The 25033-nt window shown below is 48.1% G+C and overlaps 1 pseudogene; it reads left to right on the top strand.

Moving 5' to 3' along the window:
• Window positions 1–4539: 4539 nt before the first annotated feature.
• On the top strand, window positions 4540–12817 carry LOC118880484 (annotated as a pseudogene).
• The last annotated feature ends 12216 nt before the right edge of the window (window positions 12818–25033 follow it).

The following is a 25033-nucleotide window of genomic DNA, read 5'->3' as shown; positions in this document are numbered from 1 at the left end:
AATGGGTCATCAGCCACAGGACTCTCTGAATCATGTTCTGCTCTGAGGCTCAAATGCTTCTGCAAATGTGCCTGCGAGAATCAGGCAGTTCACGGGGAAGAGTAAAGGGGCAGAAAAGCAAGAGTTCAAGGGCCATGGCAGGGGCACCAGCTCTCAGCCTCACTGGGCACTGTATGGTCTGCGCCTGGCTGGGGCTCATGGCCTGCTGACTGTGGCCCTGCAAGATTGCAGGCATAGCGTTGCTAGATTTTCCATGCTTGCAGTGGAAGCTAGAAAGCCGGCGTGCTGGCAATTGTATTAGGTGTGGTAAGCCTCCAACAAAGAGAGGCAACAATACAACGGCTTAAGGACCAGGATATTGATTTCTTTTGAAGGTCTTGATCAAGGCAGGGCCACAGCCACATGTGGATGTCAGCCAGGAGAAGAGGGATGGGGGCGTGGAGGAGAGCATGAGCATCATTAAGGTCCAGACCCGGAAGCGGTGCACCTCCGTTCCGCTTTTACATGCCCTCTGATCGGTGGGGAAATGTCATCTTTAGCTGGGCAACCATCGTCTGGCTGTAACACTGACCGTCTCTGCCAGAGTACTTACTCCAAGCACTGAAACCAGTCCTCTGCAGACCATGGAGCTGAACTTGGCTCAAAGACTGCCTGTCCTGCTCTGCTGGAATTCACCATTTAGTTGTAGATTTAAGTTCCACACCAGGAGAAACCATTTAGACTAGAGGAAGAAGGAGGAAGGCAGGGGGGCCAACATGTTTAAGTTGGTGGCGGGGTGGCATGCTCAGAGCAGACACTCTTAGTGGGGACAGCTTGGAGGATGGAAGGACACAGAACGCAGGTAAGGGAGGTTTTATTCAGGTTATCTGTCTTACCTCCACCTTGCCTGACAAAGCCCTCCTAGGCCAGCTTAGATGCTCCTATTCTGTGTGCCTGGCACAGCACCAATTGTACTTATTGTTTTCCTTACCTATTTTTGTCTTCCCATCTAGACTGCAATTATATTTTGCTCACTTTTATATCCCCAGGGTCTTGCAGAGTAATTAGTATAGTAGGTGCTCAACAAATCCTTGATGAACGACTGAAAAAATTCTATGAACAGTAGAAAACTAATGCATGCTTCTGAGTCAGTGCAAGGCACCATCACGGTGTTTCGTTAGGACTAATCTGGTTATCACGTTCAGAAGGCCAGAGTCAGCAGGACAAAGAGAGACTGGGTTTCTTGGTGAAGTACTCTGTGACTGAGGGTGGAGATGTCCTGTGGGAAGGAATGGGCTTCAAAAGGCTGATGGGTTGGGGGCATCTGCATGAGGAGTGGAGAATTAGAAACTCTGCTTCTGGATGTTTCCGTCCAAGTCTAGTCTAGTGATAACAGAGTTAGCTGCAGTACCAGTCACCAAGGCAAGGCCTGACTGGAGAAGACAGAGGTGAGCAGCAAACCCTTGAGGGTTCTATGTCCTATGAAATTGAATTAAAATAGAAACTCTAGGAGAGGCTTCCTAGATGAGAGACCATTTATGATGGGCTTTGAGACGTGAGGAAAATGAAGGTTCTGAAAAAGCACGTCAGCTTCATTAATTTGCCAAGAATCTAGTGAGTCCAATAAATATTTTTATGAAAGAAAAAAAAAATTATGAAATGGACAGTTAGCTATGGTTTGTACTAGTCTCTTCGGAAGAATGAATGGGAGGACAACTGGGGGTTCTTCTCAAGTTGGAAAGTTTCTGTTGCTCTATCAGGTTTTGGCCACTCAAACCCATTGAAGAAAGCTGTGATCTTTGAGGAATAAAGTTCTGCTGGATGTGAGGGGGAGGTTCTGGGAGAAGTCAGGTCACCCCTTCCCTGAGCCAGTGATCTAGGAAACACCAAACAGGTGGCAGCCCCTGTGGTCCAGGATCGGCCCGGATGCTGACCTTGCCAGTCACCCCAGCCAGACAGCGGAAGATTCCGCAGCCCCAGGGGCTGGCAGGCGGCCCCAGCATCCGCTGTCACATCCTCAGGGTTGTGAAAGAAAGCCACAGGTCTTCCATTGTGTGCAGGGCAGTGGGACTGTAGGTGGGGAGCCTCAGACAGAACTGAGACACACCTCGGGGTGGGGGCAGGCTCCACAATTAAACAAAGGCTTGGCTGTTGGAAGATCCCTCGGGGAGCGAGACTTTGGATTATTAGGCTTGGGTTGAGGAAAGGGCTTTCTCTGCAAACACAACAGACGCCTGGAAGTGACGCTGCCCACTCAAGATGTTCGTGGGAGGCAAGGCTGAGAGGCCCAGCATGGCAGGTGGTCAGGGTCGCGGCGCTACTAAGCAGGTCTTGGGAGCTGAGGGTGAGGAAGGGTCGGGCTTGGTTTTAAGTCTTGGAGAAGGAGGCTCTGAATGTGGCTGGAGGTGAAGGTGAGACAGAGGAGGATCATGTTGAAGGAGAACTAGAGAGGAAGTCAGAAGACTCGGGTTTTAATTTCAAGTTTTACCATCTAGCGCTTGACCGGAAGTCATTTTCCTTCTTTGGGCCCTCTTTTCTACACCTGTCCTGCTCTGGCCCAGGTTTGGTGGGGGTGGGTGTAGGGCAGATGGATAGGCTTGGAAGAGGCACAGAGTCCCACACCACTGTGAAGGGCTGATGCATCAGCGATTTCGATTTCCTTGCACTTCATAAGCTCATGATGGATACTCAGTAAATATAACACAGCCACTGTTTCAGGCTCAGAGACCTCCCCTCCTGGAATACTATTCTCTACCAAGGTCAAGGGGGCTCCAGATAATCTAAGGGAGCAATGATTTCCCTTCCTGCAGCTTCCAGGATAGATTAGAAATAATAAAATGTTTGGGGCTAAGAATTAAAAATCGGGATGGATCTAAAGTCCTTCACCCCCAAATATCTCATTCTTTCAAAGATGATGATCCGAATAATCGAGATTCTGAATGAGACTGAAAAATGCTCTTTGGGAAGAAGATTAGATTTCTTTGCAGAATAACAGATTAAGTTTTTTTTTTTTAATGACTGACAACAACAAAGTTAAAATATCCAAAACTACCTCATGAATTAATCAACCAAGGAAACAGACATTTCCATTATTCAGATGTTAGCAAGACTCTAAGTGTAAATATCTCAGAAGTACTAGAAGGTCATATTTGCAACGGACTTTTAAAGGTGAATTTAGCCCAACATACACACTTTACGGGTGAAGAAACTGAGACCCAGAAAAGAGGTTACAGTAAGAACTGAAAAATGCATATGCAAAGTTTACCTTCTCCTACGCTGAATGAGGATATGATGTCAGCGTGTCCACCCACACATGGCACCTGGCTGCCTGGGACACCTGCAAGGCTGCCGTGGGGTGACGTGTGGTTTGATTTTCCTCAGCATCTCTTCCTTTGGGAGAACACTTCTCTTATTTTCCTGGATCTGTCAGTCAAGGTGCTGTTCATCATGGGAGGACACTTGACCTGGGTTGGTCACTGGTCACAGGGACTGGTCTGGAGTGGGCATGTGATCCAAGCAGAACTCATCAAAAGCTTTTCCTGGGATTTTTATGTGGATGGATCCAAAGAAGCATGCTTCCTTGACTGCAAAGAGGAAGCTATTTATCGTAGGAGAAAATGAGGCTATTCTTGAAGGAAGAAAACCCTAGATAGACAGACTCTAGATAAATGATGATAGATAAAGATAGATAGATAGATAGATAGATACACACACACACAGAAACATAGAAAGAACCCACTTCTGCACTTGCTACTTCTTTTGCTTGAGCTAGTTTGAATTCAGTTTCTGTCACTTGCAAACAAAAAAAGTTGTGATCAATATAATAGAAACACAATGGCCCTGTGACTTTTTAATGATCTAAAGCTGATAAGTTGGTGGTAGAAGGGAAAGAAATGTAAATAGAATCCCTCTCCTCACCTGGAATGTGTTCCCTGGGACTCGGCACTAGGAGGAGACCGTGGGCCTTTACTGTTTATTGCACCCCCCTTTTGTCTATTTAAAAACATTGACAATATGTTGAAATATACAAACATTTTGAAAAGTTACAATGTCCAGCAGCCAAATGCAACTGTTGATTTGGCTACAAGGCAGTCGTGATGTACAGGCTTTATTGAATTCTGCTGCTCACTTTATGTATTATTCAGAAACACACAAAAAATGGCCATCTGAATCGTGGTAACGGCTGTACAACACTCCCCTGTGTCATATGGCAGTTTATTCAACTGTTCCCCAAATGTTCAACATTTAAAAAAAAGAACACCTAGGTGGTCTTCTGCTACTCTTATGCAAAATTTTAGTTAAATTTATTTTCAGGTCAGATGTTGGATTACTTCCAACAAGCTGCTGTTCCGTGAAAACTGCACATTTGCACTTGCCTTTGTAAATGTTATCCTTTCTGCCCTTGGAATCTCCTGCCCCTTTCTTTTTATGTCCTTTGTTTTGGTTAACTCTTATTCATCCTATAAAGCCCTGCTCTGACACTCCCTCATTGATTTGTTCTTTTATCAAGAATTTACTGAACTAAGTGCTGTGCTGGGAGCTGGGGATATGGCAAGGAACATGACGTTCATTCATTCAACCAACAGGTATTTCTTGAAGGTCTGCTATGTGGCAGTTGCAGTGTTAGGTGCAGGAAATCCAGTGGTGAGTAAGACAAGGTCCCTGCCCTTGTGGAGCTTAGATTCTATCGGGAGATAAAAAAATAGAATTCATGATGGAGTGGGATGTGTTCTCCTGTCATTTATCTCCATCCTTCTCAGTAGCTATTTCTTACCTGTGTTTCCTACTAGAATGTGAGGAGAGAGGCTGTGTCCTTCACCCCATCTCTCCGTAGTGGCGCAGGGCCCAAGGACACCACAGTGCCACACGATGCCCAGCCTGAGCCCACCAGCGCTTCCTTATTCACAGAGGCTGTTGCCCAGCGAGGCGGGGAGGAGGGGCTACCTGTGGGAGGAGGGCAGTGCTTCCCCAAGCCTTGGCAGAATCCTCTCCAGCAGTAGGTGGAAAGAGGAATTTAATGAGGTTTAAAAGGAGGCAATAAAGAAGATCCAAAGACATGGCCATCTGGGCTTCAGCAGTTTATGAGAAGGGAAGCCCAGCCCCAGACAACAGCTGGTTAAACTTGGAAGAGAAGCCACACGACTTTAATCCCCCGTGGAAGCTGTTGGTGGGGTCCATGGGCAAGGCTGTGACTGTCACTGCTTTCTAATGACTCCGCCGTGGGCTCCCTGCAGCTTGGGGCGAGGGAGGTCAGGACACCAGGCAGGAGGGCGCAGGGCAGATGCAGGAGGTTCTGGGTGATCAGTTGCTGAGTGCTGAGATGGGGCCAAGGCTCCTGTGGCTGGTGACCCGTGGTGCCCTTTGCTTCAGAGCTAAAGGGACTGTGGCGTTCATCTGGTCCTACCCCTTTATTTAGAAGAGAAAACTGAGACCCACAGAGGTTAGGCAGCCTGACAAAGGCCAAAGAGCTAGGAGGAGGCCAAGCCAGGAGTTAGCCCCAAGTTCTCCTGCCTCTGCAGCAAGCTGAGCCCCCTCAGGTAGGACGTGGGAACTGTGACAATTCCTCCACCACACGCAGACAGTTTTCAAGATTGGTATCCGGCCCTCTTTGCTTTTTCTCCGCCTCCTTCCTTCCCTCCCAAGACGAGTGCAACACCCGTGTGCCCCAGGCACTGGGAGAGGTGCTGAGGGTGGAGATGCCAGGTCTGGTTGCAGCCCGAGGGGCTCCCGCGTTCTGGGGGAGGAACACTTACCCCTAGGTAACGAAGCCTCCGTGTGGTCAGGCAGGATGCACGTGAGATCTAAGAGCACAGGGGTCCCCCGGCTGATCCGGGGGCATCGGGGACCACATCCTGGAGGAGGGGACACTTGTGCCCAGGGGTGAAGAATGAGAGGGAGACAGGCATGCGACAGGCTTTAAACAGGAAAGGGAGATCCTAGGAATTTCATTTCGGATAAGACTCTGGTGACAGTGTGATGGGGGGATTTAAAGGGGCAGAGATAGTCAGGGGAGAGCTGACGGAAGGCAGTGATCTAAGGAGGAGGGGCCGAGGGCCTGGAGTTGTGCACGGCAGGCAGGCAGGAAGGAAAAGAGTCAAGAACTATTTAGAAGGTAACATCAGCACGCCTGCCGATTGGTGGGGAGGCGACAAGGAGGCAATGGAGGAGCAGGCTGAGCCCCCAGGGTCACCTTGTCGTCGTGGTCTGACGTCTCTTCCTCCAGGCTCCTGGCTGCTCACTGGATATCTCTGTGCGGATGGATAAGCACTGGCCTCTCAAACCCAAAAGCACTACTTGATTCTTCACAGAATTGTCTCCTCTGCTTCATTTTCTGGTTCCACTCAGTGGTTCCCTTCCTTGGCCAAGCTGATGGTTTCTCTCAGGCCGGCCCAACTCACCTGAATTTTTGTGAGGCCGAATTTAAAAGGCACACACACACACACACACACACACACACACACACAAAAGGCACATCTAGTCACTTCCCTGGGAGTGGCTGCTCCCCACGCTGACCAGTTGAATCATTCAAAATTTAGTTCAGTTCAACAAACATTTACCCCAAAATCACTATTTGCCGAGCTCCCAGGATGCTCAACTGAACCATGGCAAGAGGTCAGTCTCTGCCCCCTGAGGTCCCCAGAGTATAAAGGGATCCTCCGTTTCTGAACTGCAAGTCCTTACCTCTGGGTTCTTTTCTCCACTTTGCTTTGATGCCCAGAATGAAAAAAAAAATCTGACTTAAAAAAACAAATGAACAACAGCAAAATTCCCTTAATTATTTGTTCTAATGGGCCAAAGGTCAGCATGATCTAGGATTTGGTGATAAACCTGTTACAGAGAAAAAAATTTTTTTTAATTTGACTTTTGCTTTTATCATAGGTGCTCAATAACTATTTGTGGAATGAATGAACATCTAGGCTAAGAAAGCATTCATTGCGCAGGTCCCATAAGACCTGCTTGAGAGCAAGTCTGGGTGCCACGCCTAGGGCACAATGGATGGGCAAAGGTATCAATTATTATGATCATAGTCACTGTTTATAAAAATCAGTGATATTACTTTGTCCTGGAAAATAGCTGAATATTTAAAGTAGGTCTCGGGACTTCCCTGGTGGCGCAGTGGTTAGGGAACCGTCTGAGAGTGCAGGAGACACTGGTTTGAGCCGTGGTCCGGGAAGATCCCACATGCCACGGAGCAACCAAGCCCATGCACCACAACTACTGAGCCTGCGAGCCACAACTACTGAAGCCCGCGTGCCTAGAGCCCATGCTCCGCAACAATAGAAGCCACTGCAATGAGAAGCCCGCGCACCGCAATGAAGAGTAGCCCCCGCTCGCCAGAACTAGAGAAAGCCCACGCGCAGCAACGAAGACCCAACGTAGCCCAAAATAAATAAATAAATTTATAAAAATAAATAAAGTAGGTCTCTCCTGCATCCTGAAATCTTGTTACTCTAATTGTTTACATCAATTCAACATTTACTGAGAAAAAGGAGTACAGATTGTTCAAGGATGAGAAGAAACCAGCTCTGATTTCCTAACGATTGCAATCTAGGTGGTGGGGAGCTTTGGGTGTCAGTTCTGTGTTTCTCCCCAGGTTGCCCTACCAGTCACTGGAGTTGAGCACGCTACCAGCACTCACAGAGCCTTGTGTTTTTCCTCCTGCCTTCCCCACCTCAGAGTGTTGGGAGGATTTTATTAGTCCACGAGGGTTGCCAAGACAAAACACACAGCCGGGGTAGCTTAAACAACAGAAATTAATTTTCCTACGATTCTGGAAGTGAGAAGTCTGAGATCATGGTGTTGGCAGGTTGGGTTTCTCCTGAGGCCTTGCCTTGCAAATGGCTACCCCCTTGCCGCCTCTTCACATGGTCGTCCCTCTGTGCCCACGCAACCCTGGTGTCTCCCTGTCTGTCCAAATTTCCTCTTGTTATAAGGATACCATTCAGGTTGCATTAGGGTCCACCCTAATGGCCTCATTTTAACTCAATCCCCTCTTTAAAGGCCCCATCTCCTAGTATAGTCACATTCTGAGGTACTGGGGATTAGCGCTTCCACATATCAATTTTGGGGGACACAATTCAGCCCATAACAAGAACCAAATAAAATCACGTGCAAAATGCCTAGCATGATGTTTGCCTGGCACATGGTAACATCCTACAAATTTGAGTTCCCCCCTCTTTCCTGCTAGTAGGGTACTAAAGGTTTAAAACAACCATTTTAGATGGAGCAAGTATCAACTCTGGCTCCTGTGGGTATAAATTGTTACTAAATAGGGATAAGGGGGATCCAAATTAATGAGCTTCTCATTAATCAAAACTGGTTTGGGGATTTCATTTTTTAAAAATTAGATTTATTGAGGTATAATTCTATATCATAAAATTCACCCTTTCAAAGTGTTCAATATATGTTCAAGGAGTTCTGACAATGGTATATAGTCGTGTAACCACAATTGCAATCAATATACAGAACATTTCTTGCTCCAAAAAGTACCCTCATGTCCCTTTGCTATTTCCCCCCTCTTCGAGCCCTTTGTAACCACTGATCTTTCTGTCTCTACAATTTTGACTTTTCCATTATGTCATATAAATGGTCATTTGATATGTAGTCATTTGTGATTGACTTCTTTCACTTAGCATAATACTTTTGAGATTCATCCATACAGCTACATGAATCAGTTTCAGTAGTTGTCCGTTTATCACCTTTTTTTTTTTACCAATTTATACCAAAGATACCACAATTTGTTAAACCATTTGCCAATTGATGGGCATTTGAATGGTTTCTACTTTTCGGTGATTATGAATAGAGCTTCTATGAACATTAAGAGTACACGTCTTTTTGTGGACGTATGCTTTCCTTTCTCTTGGATAAGTACCTTAGAATGGGATTGCTGGGTGCTATGATACGGGGATGCTTAACTTTTTAAAAAACTGCAAACTGGGTACCATTTTGCACCCCCATTGGCTGAGTGTTTTACACTCAAGTCTGTGCCTTGTCTTTTCATTTTTCCTAACACTATCTTTTGAAAAGCAGGGGTTTAAAATTTTGATGAAATCTAATTTATCAATTTTTATTTTTATGATGTATGATTTGTGTGTGTGTGTAGCTAAAAATCTTTATTTAATCCAAGGTCACAAGGTTTTATCTTCTATTTTTCTTCCAGAAGCTTTATAATTTTAGTTCTTGCATTACTACTATGATCCGTTTCAAGTCAATTTTTGTATGTGGTTTGAAGTAAGGGTCAAGGTTAGTTTTAGGCATATGAATGTCCAATCATATACCAACACAATGCATTAAAAAGGCATCAAATTACCCCCATCAAACTACCTTGCCACCTTTGTCTAAAATCAGTTGACACTACACATGTGGGCCTACATCTGGACTCTTATATTGTTCCATTAATCTATCTTTCTATACTTGTGTGCCTATGCTATGTGTGTGTGTCCAAATCCATATTGTCTTTATTTTTGTAGCTTAAAAATAGTCTTCAAATCAGGTAGTGTTAGTTTTCCAATTTCATTCTTCTTTTTCAAAATTGTTTCTGCTACTCTAGATCCTCTGCATTTCTATATAAACTTCAGAATCAGTTTGTGAATTTTTACACAAAAGCCTATCAGGAGTTTGATTGGGATTACTTGTATCTATAAAGGAATTCATTTTGATAAATTAGATGAACACCATTCCTAATTTGGTCAAGCTTTGAAACAAGCTTTGGTATTTTAGAAAACTGTTCAGTTTTTAATTAGGTTGAGTGTTTATTTCGAAGCCTGTGATTCTCACCTTCTCTTCTGAGTCTAGGATGCAATGGAAAGAAGCATCACTCTGGTGACAGAAACACCCGGGAATGTGTTTTGTCCTTGAGAGGAAAGGCAGTTTCCTCCTTCAGGGGAACTCTGTCTATGTCTGTGATAGGTAAAATCTCACAACTCAAACCCAAGAGAAGCTGTTTCAGGCATTCCCAAATAACCACCCTTCCCTCCTTTGTCAAGAGCAAAGTTCATCGGATTTAGGAAAAGTGGTCTCATTCACAGCCCAAGCACACCACAGGCCCCAGGAGAGCGTGTTCTGGGAAGGGATTGAGGGATTCCAGGGCAGAGGCTTTCTGGAAGCATTGCCACCACTAGCAGGGGGTCTTCCAGATGAAGTATCCAGAGTAGGGGCCATGATTGCCACCCAGCCAGCTCCCCAGGGACTACCCTTAGAAAACCAGCCTGTCAGCAGCAGAATTGTTGCCTGTTCTTTATACTGTGAATTGTTCGCAGTTTCTAAATAGACCATTCATTTTTCCTTTTAGCACAGAAGGGTCTCACAACTCCAAATACCACCAGGGGCCTGAATGTTTCAAGTCAAAACATTCCCCAAACCACAGCCCTCGGGTGAGAGGCCGAGCTAGCCAAGGGTTTGGAGGAAAAACAACCACCTACCAGCCTGGAAACCACTGTGTACACAGGAGGCTGGTCGCCTTGCTCACAGAGGCTGGGAGACTGAGCATTTTCACTAGTGAGACTTAATCTGATAAAGCCACCTTCCCTACACTTCCCCTCTGCCCGAGGAAATAAACCCAGTCCTGGGGCTGGAGGCTGCGCGTGGGGCGGGGCCGCCCAGGGTACCCGGAGGACCTGAGCCACTCCTGCCCCGTTTCTTCCTCCCCGGTTGTGATAAAAAAAAAAAAAAGAGAGAGAGAGAGAGAAAAGAGAGGCTTTTGCAACAGGCCCGGTGCAGCATTTGATTCGGGGAGCAGCGGAACGGTGTCAAACCTCTGCCAGGACCCTGCTGCGTCTGCCCAGCAACTCCAGGAACACGAGCGCGGCGGTGCTGCAGAGACGCTGGCGCGGGCACCAGCCCACCGGGGAAAGCCGGGATCTCTGGAGTTGTGGCTCCCAGGGCCCCCGACCGCCATCCAGCAGGCAAAAGAGATCCCAGAGGTCCTAGTGGAGCCGCGCGGTCGGCGGTGCTGCCTGCCGGGCCGCTTCCTGGGGGAGGGGCGGCTTCGCCAAGTGCCTTGAGATCTCTGACAGGATGAGGACGCCAAGAGGAGGCGTTTGGCCGCAAGATCCTGCCTGAGTCGCGGCTGCTCAGGCCGCACCGGAAGGAGAAGATGTCCTTGGAGATGTCTGTTCATTGCCCTCTCGCCCACCAGCACGGAGTCGTAGGTGCACGTGGACACGAACATCATGTTGGTGGTGCTGGGGCGCTGCTGCCGCCGAAGATCTCCCCTGGAGCCGCACCGGCGGAGGAAGGCGACGACCCAGCCCGAGGTCCGCCGCTACCTGCAGCACGTGGTCCTCGGCTGCCGGTACCTGCACCCAAACCAGGTTATTCACCGGGACCTCAAGCTGGGCAAACTCTTCCTGAATGACGATCTGGAGGTGAAAATAGGGGATCTGGCCCGGCAACCAAAGGTGAATATGATGGGGAACAGAAGAAGAAAACCCTGTCTAAATACGTAGCTCTTGAGGCTCTGAGCAAGAAAGGGCACCGTTTCCTGGTGGACGGGGGGCCTATTAGGTGCATCATGTTGATATATACCTTGTCGGTGGGTAGATCACCTTTTTGAGATCTCTTGCCTAAAACTGACCTACTTCTGGATCAAGAAGAATGAATGCAGGATCCCCAAGCACATCAACCCCGTGGCCACCTCCCTCTTCCAGAAGATGCCGCAGACAGGTCCCACTGCCCACCTGATCATTCATGAGCAGCTCAAGACGAGTTCTTTACTTCTGGCTACAGCCCAGCCCATCTCCCATTACCTGCCCCACCATTCCATCAAGGCATTCAATCCCTCCCAGAAGCCTGGATCCCAGCAACAGGAAGCCTCTCACAGTCCTAAATAAAGGCCTAGAGAACTCTATGCCCAAGACTCCCTTGGGAAAAGAGGGACCAGTGGTCCAGGAGACCAGAGAGTGCCACCTTGGTGACATGCTATAGCGGCTGCATAGCGTGAATGCCTCCAGGCCCTCTGAGACGGGCTGGTGAGGCAAGAGGAGGCTGAGGATCCCTCCGGCACCCCCATCTTCTGAGTCAGCAAGTGGGGGACGATTGGGACAAGTGCAGCCTCGGGCATCAGCCGTGTAGCAAAGTGTCGGGGGTGTTCTCCGATGGTTGGACTCACCTCATCCTCTGGTGCCTTGGTGACAGTCTGTGGTTCATAGAGCATGGTGGTGCAGAGTTCTCCCTCGCCGTGAGTTCCCATCCCAACTCCTCCGTGAAGATCACTCTCCAAGTACTTCCAAAACTACATGAGTGAACACTTGCTGAAGGTGGGTACCCACGGGAAGGTGATGAACTAGTCCAACAACCCTACCTGCCGACCTGATTCTGCAAGCACAGCACCATCATCCTGCATCCTGCGACGTCTTCCAGGACCACGGCAAACTCATCCTGTGCCCAGTATGGCAGCTGTGACCTACATCGACTAGAAGCCGGATTTCCACGAGTACTGCCTGAATCTCCTGGAGAAGCACAGCCGCCCCAAGAGTCTGGCAAGTCAGGTCTTCTATGCCCGCCCACGGTGGACAAGCTGCTGAGCTTTCGCTCAGCCAACAACCGCCTCAGGACCTCCTCATAGCCCCTCCCCTAGGACTACTGCCCCTCCTCACCCCCACCGGCCCTTTGGGCCCCTATGGGTTAGCTCCCGCTGTGCTGGGTTTTCTGTGATATGTCCCCTCACTCGGACCAAGTGGCTGGAAAGAGAGCTATGTCTTCCTTGCAGGTGGGAGTTGCTATTAAGTTATTTTTGTACATGTCGGGGTGTAGGTTCTACGGCCTCTTCACCTTCCCTCTCAACCCCACCATATGAATTGTACAGAATACCGCTATCGAATTCGGGACTGTCTTTTTCTTGGCTTTATACACATTAAACACGTGTGAATCTTTTTAAAAAGGTGTGGGGAGCGCTGATTGGCTGCTAGTTGTCACGTGCACTCAGTGGCCACCTGGCTCAGCCAGTCAGCAGCAAGAATTGAGTACTCTGGAGGTGCTGTGCAGAGGTGGCTATATGGGCTATACGGGATGCCTGCCTTCATTGCCCCTTAGCCCAACAAGTCATGTAGCAATGGTAAACAAGTTCAGTGACAACGCATTAAGTCCTTCACAAAGTGCCTTTGACAAAAGGCGGTCATCTGCTGAGAAATGTGGGACCCTCTCAGCTGGCAGGGCCCTGAGAATGCTACAGTGACCCTGTCATGGGGACAGGTCTGTCAGGAATGGTCTTGGGGGAAGAGGATGGAATTTATAAGACCTCCTTTGAATGACCAGTGCCGACTCCGGTGGCTCATCTAGCTGGCATGTAGAAACGCTGGAAACGCTAGCCGAAAGCTTGGGAAGGCAGAGAGGGAGAGAGAGAGAGGAAGGGAGGAAGGAGGGAAGAAAAGCAAGGAACCCCCTGTGGTAGGTGCTGCGAGGGAAGGGCTGCCTGGGGTCCCTTCCATGTGCTCACAGCAGCATATGTCCACTAGTGAGGAGTACTTTGTGGATTCAGTCCAGGAGAGACACATTTAGGGTACCTGTTCCAGCTGAAGGAAGGGAAGGCGAGAGCATACTGGAAAGAAGTTCGAGAAGCTCGCTCAGTGGTGGCCCAGGCAAAGAATATGACCAAACTGAGATGACATGGCATGCTGACCCAAGGCACACATGTCGGTGGCACTATGGCTGAATGGTTATAAGCCAGGCCTCTGGGTCAGATGGCCTGATCCTGGTTCTACCATATACTGCTGTGTGACCTTGGGCAAGTTACTCAATCTCTCTGAGGCTCAGTTTCCCCAACTGTAAAATGAGAGAACAGAGCTTACTTTAGAGGGGTTATCTGGAGGAATATGTGAGAGAACATTTAGTCTCTGTTCCATATGTGGCAGTGACCATTAGGAGGATGGATCAGTTGGGAACCAGTTGATGGCTTTGATGTCACACTTCCCCCCAATGATGTGGACTCTGCCAGTGTTTGGTAGACTCAGCTTCTGCTAAGAAGCTCACCTCATCTGGGACTTGAGGGAGGGAACTCAGCTCTGACTATGACCAGGTTTCAGTATGTGAAGAGATTTGCTTACCCAGGTCCTCCTACTTATCCCGATGACACTATTTACTTATATTTTGGAAAATCTTCAAGCTTTTTCCTTCCAATTGTGTGCTGGGGGGAGGAGGGGTGGGAATGGGGAGATGTTTGTGGGCCCTGGCAGGAGTCAAAGGGGCCCCTGGGGCACCAGAATCCCACTGCATTGGCAGGGGCACAAATCCTGGCAGATTATGTCAAGGATAAAAGAGGATTTAGGGTGACGATTTAAAGCTTCCTTTTCTCCTTTTTTGGGCAAGGGCCTGGGAAGAGGGGGTGGGAACTGAAAACAGACAGAGCCTTGTTAGTGACTTGAATTTTCACATGTAGAATGACGGAGCTTTGGAAAGGAGTTTCTCCTTGTGTGCCCCTCCCGTTCCACGCCATCTAACCTGATCTTTAAATTGGCGACTCCATTTGTATTCCAGTCTGATCATGGGAGACTCATATCCCTGTGGGCCCCAGCCTTGGTTTGTAGCAGACGGGAAGTGTTCAGGGGAGCCTTCAGCTGACACAAAAGGACTGTGGGGAAACCAGCCAGCATCCCTCCCTCCCGGCAGCCTCACCCCACAGCTGGGGCCCTGGGAAGCAGGGTGGTGGCAGGTCAGTCTTTACAACTGCATTTTATTGGATCCTGTCTGCGTTGCTTGTATTCAAGGCTCTCAGTCCCAGATATGAGAGCAAACCACAAGAACCCTGCGTCAGGTCAGTGACCAAGCGCCGAGCATATCAATGACCAGAACTCCGGGAACAATTGGAGCAAGTGCTTGAAATTCCAGCCGTGAGCCCGTCTGACCCACATGGGGGGGATGCATATATCTTGGGTAACATCCCAGCCGGCAATTCCCAAACTCACCAGGCATTCAACCACTGCAGCCTCAATTTTAATCATTATAACACCACCCATCACCCCACTCTAGCTCTGCCCCACGGAACGTCCTGGGTGTGTAAATCCTGTTCTTTTTATTCAGCTGAGAGACGCTGCAGAGAGGATGAGAAGCCACTGCCCTCAGTCCCTTGCAACCAGGGACCCCGCTTTTCTGGGAGTGGGATCTGCCTTCCCTGAGGTTTGTCAATTTGGGGCGAAGGAACTCATTCCCTAGATGCTGTGTTTTATCCTGAAGGCACCTCCCAGAGCCAGGGGTGTACTGAGGGCTGAGGGCAGCTGGGTGAGGAACACCACAAGGTAGGAGCAGGTTTAGGCTTCTGCCTGAGGTCAGCGATGAGGGCTAAACCTCCTGCCCAGGATGGGTGGGTTCATGAAATTCCCTTTCTTTGGAATGGCTTGAGCAAAATCGTGTCTGGACACCAGATGAACCCTTGAGGCCTTTCCCTAGCCTGAGCTCTTCGACTTCTAGGGGTTGATTCATTCTCTTGTCCCATCAACAAGAGAGACTCACCTTCATGTGTCACCGGGGGTCCTCCTCATTCCCCGCCTTTCCTGGCTCATTCTCACCATCGAGATTGGTAGCAGAGTTGAGTGCTTCCTTTGCTGGGCTCTCACAGCCCCTTGGAGTGTGTGTACAGACCCACGCCCTACTATTCTGTAGCTCCCTGGGAGCAGGGTTTATCCTGTCCAGCTTTGTTTGTTGGTGCCCATCTCAGTGGCATGCTAGGTAGACAAATAGCCTGGGGACCCTCCCTGTGTCTCACAGTGGCCTGGGGAGATGCTTAAAAATGCCCAGCCGCGCTCCCAGAAATCCTGACTTAAGTGACCTGAGGTCTGGACACTGGTGGTCTGAAAAGCTCCCCATGTGACCTAATGTGCAGCCCGTGTTGAGAGCCCCCCCCCAGAGTCGACCGTTAATGAAAGCTTGTCTTAGAATGAACCAATGACGTTTGTCCAAGTGATACCTTCTCTTTTATTTGTGTGTGTGTGTGTGTGTGTGTGTGTGTGTGTATGTGTGTGATCCTCAAGCCCTACTCACCCCTAGCATTTATCCCCTGTTAACGCCATTTGTTTGAGCCATAAAACTCTTGGGGGAACCAAGTTCTGGAAGGAGAGCTACTGGCAGGCATTTCTCCTCTGATGTTTGTGCTGAACAACTCACTACGTCTTAGGAAGTTCCCGCCTCCAGCACGTGGGATTCTCTCTCATCCTTCAGCGTCACTCTATACCTGCTAAACCTCTTCCTCAACGTTTTCTAGACTGCAGACCATGGTTTCTGAGCCTTGTGGGAAGTGGTCATGGGCAAGTCTGAGGGGCCGTGTGTGAGGCCCCAGGTGGGCCGAGCAGGCTGGACGGAGATGCACGTGGACAGCGTGTGTTACGCAAATGGGAATTACATGAAGTGATTGATAGGGTTTCATTCAGGGAGAAAATGATGAGAGAAATCAGACCACAAAACGTTTGTCGAAATACCATACGATATCACTTATATGTGGAATCTAAAATACGACACGAACCTATCTACGAAACAGAAACAGAGTCACAGCTCTAGAGAACAGACTTGTGGTTACCAAAGGGGAGGGAGATGGGGGAGGGATGGATTGGGAGTTTGGGATTAGCAGATGCAAACTATTTTATACAGAATGGATAAACAACAAGGTCCTACTACATGGTACAGGGAACTATATTCAATATCCTGTGATAAACCATAATGGAAAAGAATATGATAAAGAATGTATATATGTATAACTGAATCATGTTGCTGTACAGCAGAAATTAAGACAGCATTGTAAATCAACTATACTTCAATTAAAAAAAAAAAGTTTGTCCAGTCCAGTTCTATGCGCAGCTCACTGCTAGGGGCTGTGGGACTTCAGGGGATCTGCCCTCTGTGTGGGAAAACCACAGAAGAGGACCTAAATATATGAGATGAAGCACAGATTTCCAAAGCTACCAGAGCTCTGAGAGGAGTGATGTCCATTCCCTGTAAAGCTTTGGTGTCTCATCCGTGGCTGACGGCAGCCTCTGAGTCTAAACCAGCTGCAGCTGGTCACTGGCATGAGGTCTTTTTTTGAACACACAAAAGAGTATAGGGAATATTTTCCAAACACACACCCTATTTCCCCATATCTGCTTCAGTTAATTTTTTAAAAGACTGAAACATTGTTAACCCTCCCCTGTGCCACTTCCTGCCCTCCCTCCCCCCTCCCTTTCTTGAAATTGGTATTTGTCTTTCCCATGTATGTTTTCCTATGCACGTTAGTATACACGTAGGGCATTCACGCACAATATATGATATGATTTTGAAAGCTTTCAAACTTTATATGAGTGGCATCATACTGTATCCTCTGCATGTTTTCCACTCACTGCTCTGTTTTTGAGGTTTATTCATGTTGATACAAAATTAACTAAACTACTGTTTATCCATTCTCTTTTTGATGGGCATTAAGAGTGCATTCTGTTTTTCCGTTAGAAATAATGCTACAACATTGTTTGTAATGTATAGTTTGGTGCACATCTTTCTTCCTTCCTCCCTCCCTACTTCCCTCCCTTCCTTCCTTCTTTCCTTCCTTCTTCCTTCCCTTTCTTTCCTTCTTTCCTTCCTTCCTCCCTCCCTCCCTCCCTTCCTTCCTTTCTCTACCTTTCTTTCTCTTCCTTTTGAAGTATAGTTGATTTACAATATTGTATTGGTGTCAGGTGTACAGCATAGTGATTCAGTGTTTTTGCAGATTGTACTCCATTATAAGTTATTACAAGATAATGGGTATAATTCCCTGTGCTGTACATTATCTCCTTGCTGCTTATTTATTTTACGCATCTCCTTGCACACAGATACTCCACTCTCTCCCTGAATACTCCCTCCATGACCATCACAGCTTTCAGACCTGCTACCTGCCTGCTCCGGGCTCTGCCATGGGCTCACCCTTCCTCAGTACCGGCAACTCGGCTCTTAGTAAGTATTTGAACTTGACCTGGTTTCTAGGCTTCACCTTACACTTGGAGACCTAGTCTTAACACCACAACTCTCTGTGGCTCAAGCCTCTCAGGGCTTCTACCCCCCACCAACACCTGGCCTCTGCTGAAAGGGAAGTTCTGTGGCAGGAAAGATTGGTATGTCTTGGGCCATAAGACGAGGTCTCATACAAGTGGTCAGTTTTAACTGAACCTCAAAGGAAGTTCAATTTTCTGTAATAAGGAGAAATGGGAGAGTCTTCCTGAGGGGAGAGCAGGAACCAGAGTAGGAAAATAAACATGGCAGGGTAGTACAGGGTAAGGACCCGGCTAAGAGCAGTGGCCAATGGAAGCTGGGTTCTGTCAGAGAGTGGGTAACATGATGTGAATCTAGTAAGTTAAAACTTCATGTTCCCCACCAGATGACTTTGAGCTTTCGGGATGGAAATGGTGGGTGGGCAGTGCCAGTGGCAGGGGTGATGGTGGCCGGGAGACCCCTGAGGAGAAGCGCCCGTCCTCTACAGCCATCCGCTGGGCCAGGCCGAGTGTGAGCACTTGTGGTCTCATTTCACTCATTTCCCTCTGATTTGTTGATGAGGCTTTATCCAATCGGTCTTCCTCTTCCCTCCATCACTCACGTGTCCCTTCCCGCCACCCCCGCTTCCAAGTAAGAGAACTCCAGGCCACCACGTGCAGGCTTCAGTCCAGCTACGAGCAGTGGACTGGACACTGACATTGCTTACAAGAGCTTGGGGAGCAGACACGAGGGGCGGTCCTGCGATCTCCTCTGCAGCTTGACTTCTCTGTGGCTTGAGGTTAAAGGAAGCTCCCAAAGTTCCCAGTCAGGGCTACAGGGGACCAGCATGTGTGTATGTGTGTGGGGTGCAGTCGGGAGTGAGGTGGGGTTAGGAAACCCTTCAAGCTTGGCTGGCCTTGTGATTTCAAGCGAGCTTCTGCAGGGAGAAACAGGCTTACTATTTTGGAAAGAACAAGCTTGGGTCCCAGGTTTCCTCTGGGCAGAAGCTTGGGCTTTTGCCTTGTTTGATAACCTGTAAAACTCAGCAGTAAATCTGAACTTCCAGCTCCACTGCTGGCAGGAAAAACCCTGGGAATAATTATCAACTCTTTCCCCTTGGCTGGCAGACCCTCCCTTCCACTCCCTTCATCATTCCCACCCTTATTCTCACTACCAAACCATTAGGAAATCACGAAGAAAATCTGTTCCCAAGAGCCACGGTGAAGCACAGAGGCTGGCTGGGCTAGCTGATCAGACCAACACCTGTCAGAGGCGAACAGGCTGGTGCTACAGGGAAGACAGAACCAAGAGAAACTGCTTTTGGCTTCATGCTTTGCGACTATGTGTGTGTGTATTTCTCTCTGGTAGATCCTGGAAGGCGAGCGTAGTGGGAGAATCAATTGTTTTCAGCATCCAGAATGTGCCAGATAGTCATGGCGTTTGAGGGTGGGGAACGAGAGAAACTCTAAGGCACATACCTCATTTTTCATACTGCTCCCCCTGCATCTGACTTTGCAGAGGGGAATTCCTTAATTCCTCACATCCCTGACCCCCTACTTGGGAGACCCCAGTGCCCGGGATACACTGTGTAATTAACAAATGTCAGCTGGCTGAATGAGTGCCTTTGGGAAGTGGGTGGTTGTTTACTGAGCATTTACTATGGGATCTCCTCAAATCAAACCAATGAGAAAAGTATTGTTTTCAAGTAGGTTCAGGAAGGTTAAGTAACTTGTCCAAGGTCTCACATCTAGGACTATGTGTGTGTGTGTGTGTGTGTGTGTGTGGTGGAGGGAAAGGGGTGTACAAGAGATTTGAGAGGCTCATGGCATCATTTTTTGTCATTGCTCTTTTTTGCAACTTCATCAAATCTATGAATTTATGAATTTGCAGAAGCTGAAGGGACTGAGTGGGGCTGTCCCTGAAAGTTGGAGGCAATGAAAACAAGGTTGGGGGCTTTCCAAGTGGGTGCTTGATGTAGTACATCTCCTGTAAAAACAGAACTTGAACTTATGTACACACAGTAGGGAAGAAGACAGAAGAGTGGACGGACAGGAAGGCCCCAAGATCTTTTGCAGACATTTATAACAGCCCCTTCCCTGAGATCCAGGGAGAAAGAAAGGCACAAAAAAGAACAAAGCCAGGTCAACTGTTAAAAATTATTTAATAGAAAGTCCAATGTCAAAATGTAACAATAAACAAAAATACACATGTATAAATATGTATATATAATTAGACCTGTATACCTTCTCAGACCCTTTTCAAATGAAACAGAATCATCATCATATCTTGGTGGTCAAATAAAAAATAATATTCAAGCGATGTGGACCCACTTGCGCTGTGGGGAATAATAGTACTACTGAAGAACTTTGAGGGTTCAAAGAATTCCAATCATGAGAGAGCTGGGGATACTGCCAAATGTCCTTTTCTGGAGACCCAGAGAGGGAATATGAGCAACTCCATGGCTCTGTACAGTGTACCTGATCTTTTCTTAGCACCTATAGCCACTACTGCCTAGGGAATTCCGCTCTCCTGTCGGATGGGGTTTTGAATTAAGTTTATGCCATTTGAGAGTTTGCTTGCCCTGTCTCCCAGATTAGAATCTCCTGGGGATTTTGCTTTAAGACCTTCCTATGCTTCAGGCCAAGTGCCAGCACAGTAGTTTGGGATGGATGCCATCAAGGTGTGAGGATTTGCTCTTGAAATGGTGGTTGGTGTCCAAAGTGGCTGTGCACATATTAATACTAGGGGGCACCCAAACCCTCAGGGCTTCAGAGTGAAAATACCAGAACCTCTGTCTATAATATTTTGTATCTTATTCTTTAAAAATTTCTATGTTGTGCACTTTTAAAAATGTGCCTAATGTTTTAGTACAGAAGTATATGAATATATACTTTAAATTAATAAACATACGGGGGGGGGATGCATCTCACAAGGTTTTTGCTGACAGCCACGTGTGGTCCAAACAGATGGGCACCCACCGCTTTACAGAATTCACGTGCACGTGGAGGGCTGGGCAGGCTTCCCTGCGGGGCTCCCACGCCCACCTGAGGAAGTCTCTGCAGGTGCTCAGGAGAGCAATGCGTCAAGATGATCTCCCAGACCTGAATGAGAGCTGATGTCTCCTGATCCTGCCACTAGATTTTCCTTGAATGTAACGCCTCATCCTAAATAAAACACAAATGCCCTTGGGAAGAGCAAATACACAGCCACTGACACCTGGCAGGGAAGCATTTTGGTCTCTTCCTGGTGATGGAGAGGGAATTGGACCAGGGCAGACAACGGGGAGAGGGCGCCCTAAGGCAAACCTGGCCGTATTCCATGACCACACCCCGACCAAGAGGACCTTCCAGGACCTTCATTTTAAAGTAGGTGTATTTGAGGCCAAATATTGTCAGTTTCCAGCATCGTGATTACTACAGGCCGAATTCTAATTAAAACGTCTAGGCTGGTGGGATAGTCGCGTGGGAACCACAAGACACAGAATTAGAAATTCCTCAGTAAGGAGCCAGAGGAGTATCTGGGAAAAGAGTAGGTGTTTGAGCGACAATCTTTCCAAGGGTCCAGAAGGCTGGTGAATATGCCAGGCTGCACCCAGGAGGGCAGGTGTGGAGGTCTTGCAAAATTCGTGAGCCCCAAGCCGTCCTCAGGGCCCTCTGGGGTCAGGAGACCTGAGCCCCTCAGCTAGGAAAACTGCCTTCAGCCCCTAGTGCCTCCAACTTCTCAAGGAAATTGTTACCTATTGTGGCCTTTTCTTGAGTTTCTCGCAACCATGCTGCCTCACAGCTGGTATTTTGATTCATCTAATTCCTTTTCTTCTCCTTATAAAGTTTCTAATTATTTGTCCGGGGCCAAAGGGAAGAGAAACGCAACGCTCTGAGCTCTGAATATGTTCTCTGGAAAACCTAAAAGGCACCGCGAGCTGTCTGCACAGAGAGACTCTGTCTGCTGTCTCTGAGCCTTCCCTGCGTCACTCCCAAAGAGCGCAGGGCTCCAGGGGCCTCCCCGTCCCCACGAGGCTCACGGCAGCTGCCTAGGCTTGCGGGTATTTTCCATGTGCACACAATCCATCTGTGCTTTTTTGTTTTTGTTTTTTAATTCCCCTTTCTTTGGCAGGACACAGGTGCACACTGCAGACACAGCAGAGGCTTGGCCGCCAGGTATGACCCAACCCGGGGAAAGGCTGTCCAAGGGAGGCTACCCTTCGGTAGAATGAATGGAGACCTCACACCCCGAGTTGGGAAGCCCTAGGAGGCTTCCCGTGTATTTATCTTAGGGTGCACCCTCATCCCGGGGTCTGGGCCGCCTTGTTCCCAAGAGGTAATTTTAGCCTTGGTGGTTCTACAGCCAGGTCAGGATGACCCAGAGCTGTCCCCTGTATGTCTCTAAATCCAGCCCAGGTTAAAGCTCTTGAAATCAAACACCTCTGGGGGAGAGGACAAGGAGCTGGGGGAGGGATGGAGGATACACAGGAATAAATCATCTCAGCGAGCAACTGTGTACCTCCACGGCGAGGAGGGAAAATCTGGTCTTGATGGGGATCACACTTACCTCGCTGGGTGGCCTCGGCAGTGGGCTTCAGAGGGGGCAGAGCGTCACCTACAGCTCTCTTTATGCCCCCTGGGCTGGGTCACTGATTGCCCTGGCCACGTCCCTCTCATCTCCCTCCTCAACTCCTAGCTCCAGCTGCTTCTCTGCACACAGGCCCTGACAACCCACGCTGTCCCTCCTTTGGCCAAGCGCCATGCTGTCCCCTCGGCCTGGAAGGCCCTTTGCAATGCTCTCCCTCAGGCCTCTGACAAACTGGAGCTTTGATGTCCCCTCTTTTAGGAAGCCCCCGATTTCCAAAGCTGGGCGGCTGTGCCTCTGAGAGCCTCCCACGGCACCCAGTAATTCCCTGCGGTGGCACTTCCCACACTGTCTTCCCCACTAATGGTGGGCTCCTCGAGGGCGGGAGCTGGGCTTGGGCCAACCGTGTATTGCTGGGGATTAGCTCAGTGCCTGGAGTATACTAGGTGCTCCAAATAATCTGTCGAATAAATGAGTCCCCGACACTGGAAGAGGCAATGCTAAAAATGTTACATCTGGGGTCAACCTAGACGAAGGGGCCCCAACCCCAGTCGCTGGTGTCCCAGTGCCCCAGTGGAGCTGCTGAAGTGCCACAGTCAGGGACATACTGGCTGAGTGGAAGAGTGTGTGAGAAACACGGGGGTATACGGCTAGACCTGGCACGTGTCCTGAGGGATGGGTCCTATATGTGCCTGGAGCTGGGAAAGGCTGCCAGAGTCCAGGTTAAAGCCCAGGTGAGTGAAAGATGCTAGTGGCAGGCACCCTGGCACGGAGAGGGCACAAGACCTGACGACCAGCAGACCTTCATCCTCCTATTCGAGTCTAACTCAAACTTTCGTGAGAGTGATCACTAGCTTTTCCTAGTTTGGTATTATTATAATTACACTAATGCTTTCCTAGACATTATCTTAAGAGATTACAGTACGGCAAAATGCAGCTCTTCCTTGAAGTACTTCACTGATAAAGTAGTTATATATTTTTTCTCCATGTATCTTTCTGTGGGGTGTGTGTGTGTTAGGAAATTGATCCAAATTTAGAGTCCTATAAGGCAGCTGCCTTGTTCTGCTCCAGGAAAATAGATACGGAAAAGCTGGCTTGCAATCTACTGCGAAACTTTCCTTGCTCACTTGACTGTCAAGGGAGAACAGTCCTTGAAGATCTGGACTGAAATGCCAGAAATCAGGGGCTGTTCTATCACTTCTGGGTCTAAGCCCAGGGGTCCCCGAGGTTCTAGAGCTATTCTCAACCCTAGGGACCCTAAGGCAGTTCTGGCTGAGTTCACGGTGTTCTTTTTACTGCCTCTAAGTCTTACTCAATCAGATGCAAAGCCTTGGGCTAAAAACAACCCCTGGAGAGGAAAGAAGGGAGAATTCAGAGTAGAGAGGGAAGACAGTATTAGAATAAGGCCTTTGGTTTAGGGGTGAGTCTTGGTGAATTAAAGCAATTTCTCTGGCTTCCAAGAGGTAAGAGCCATTTCCTACATCATCTTGAAGGAATTTGACAGCTACCATGTTAGAAAGAGGCAGGAATCTTGACAACAGTTTTCATAAGAAAACTGGACATAGCACCCCCTTGACACAAGGAAATTCTTTTGATTCTTTCAAGCTAAGTAAGTGAGGGCGGAGGCGGGTCCCCTCTAGGCAGCACCTTTAACAGTTGCCATGGAGACATGAGTCATCTTCTTTAGAGGTTGTGCCTTTAGAAGCAAAGAGAGGAACTCTGGGGAATTATTGGGCTCTTCTGACCTTGGAACAAATTAGTTAAATGCCTATCCAAGTCACTACATGACTATCTAAAACATTTAAGGTCTTGAAAGAGATTCACATCTAGTTTCAATGCTTAAACTAGCCTGGAAAATATAGAGGCCCCAGTCCAAAGATCAAAAAGAGATGTCAAACCCTAGCTCACAAGAAAGGATTTCAAGTTAATGGTCCAGGTATTGCCTTTCCTCCACCTTTGGAGATCAGATTCTCCTAAACTTCTCCGGAGGTAAAGGCTTTTCACCTTAAAAAGATGCATCCTGGGATGAAACAAGCCTTGGGACCCAGGAAAGAAATCAGAATACTCAAAAGCCTGTTCTGGTCACATCTGATACCTAACTGCAGATACCAGCCTCCTTTTCCACATGCTGAAAGGATTCCAAGGAAAGAGATATGCGCCTAAAATCCCAAAGCCATTCCCTTCTGGGCACTAACACCCTGCTGGCCTCTCCTGGTTTGTGTGTAGCTTTATCAGATATAGGAAGGCCAAGTAAAACACTCCCCATGAAGAAACCAAGCTGGTGGTGAGCCAAGGAGAGATTCTGGAAAAGGGAGATGCCCCCAAAGGGCTGTTTTCACAGTGTCGCATTGCAAAGGGCATAGTAATAATAAAAAAATATAGGAAAACACTTGAATGACATCTTTCCTTCTTTCAACATGGCCATTTATGTTGGATATAGGAATTCTACACTTAAGATATACCACTTAGAACATGGGGGTAATAGGTTCACTTCCCAGGATTACTGTGACAAGACAATTATAAAAATGCCTAGTACAGTTATCTGACACAGAGTGAGTTTAAAAAATAAATGTTAGTTCCTTTTCCT

The sequence above is a fragment of the Balaenoptera musculus genome, chromosome 1 (genome assembly GCF_009873245.2).
Source record: "Balaenoptera musculus isolate JJ_BM4_2016_0621 chromosome 1, mBalMus1.pri.v3, whole genome shotgun sequence".
Classification (NCBI taxonomy): Eukaryota; Metazoa; Chordata; class Mammalia; order Artiodactyla; family Balaenopteridae; genus Balaenoptera; species Balaenoptera musculus.
Note: the sequence above shows the minus strand (reverse complement) of the source record. Positions and strands in the feature narration are given on the sequence as shown.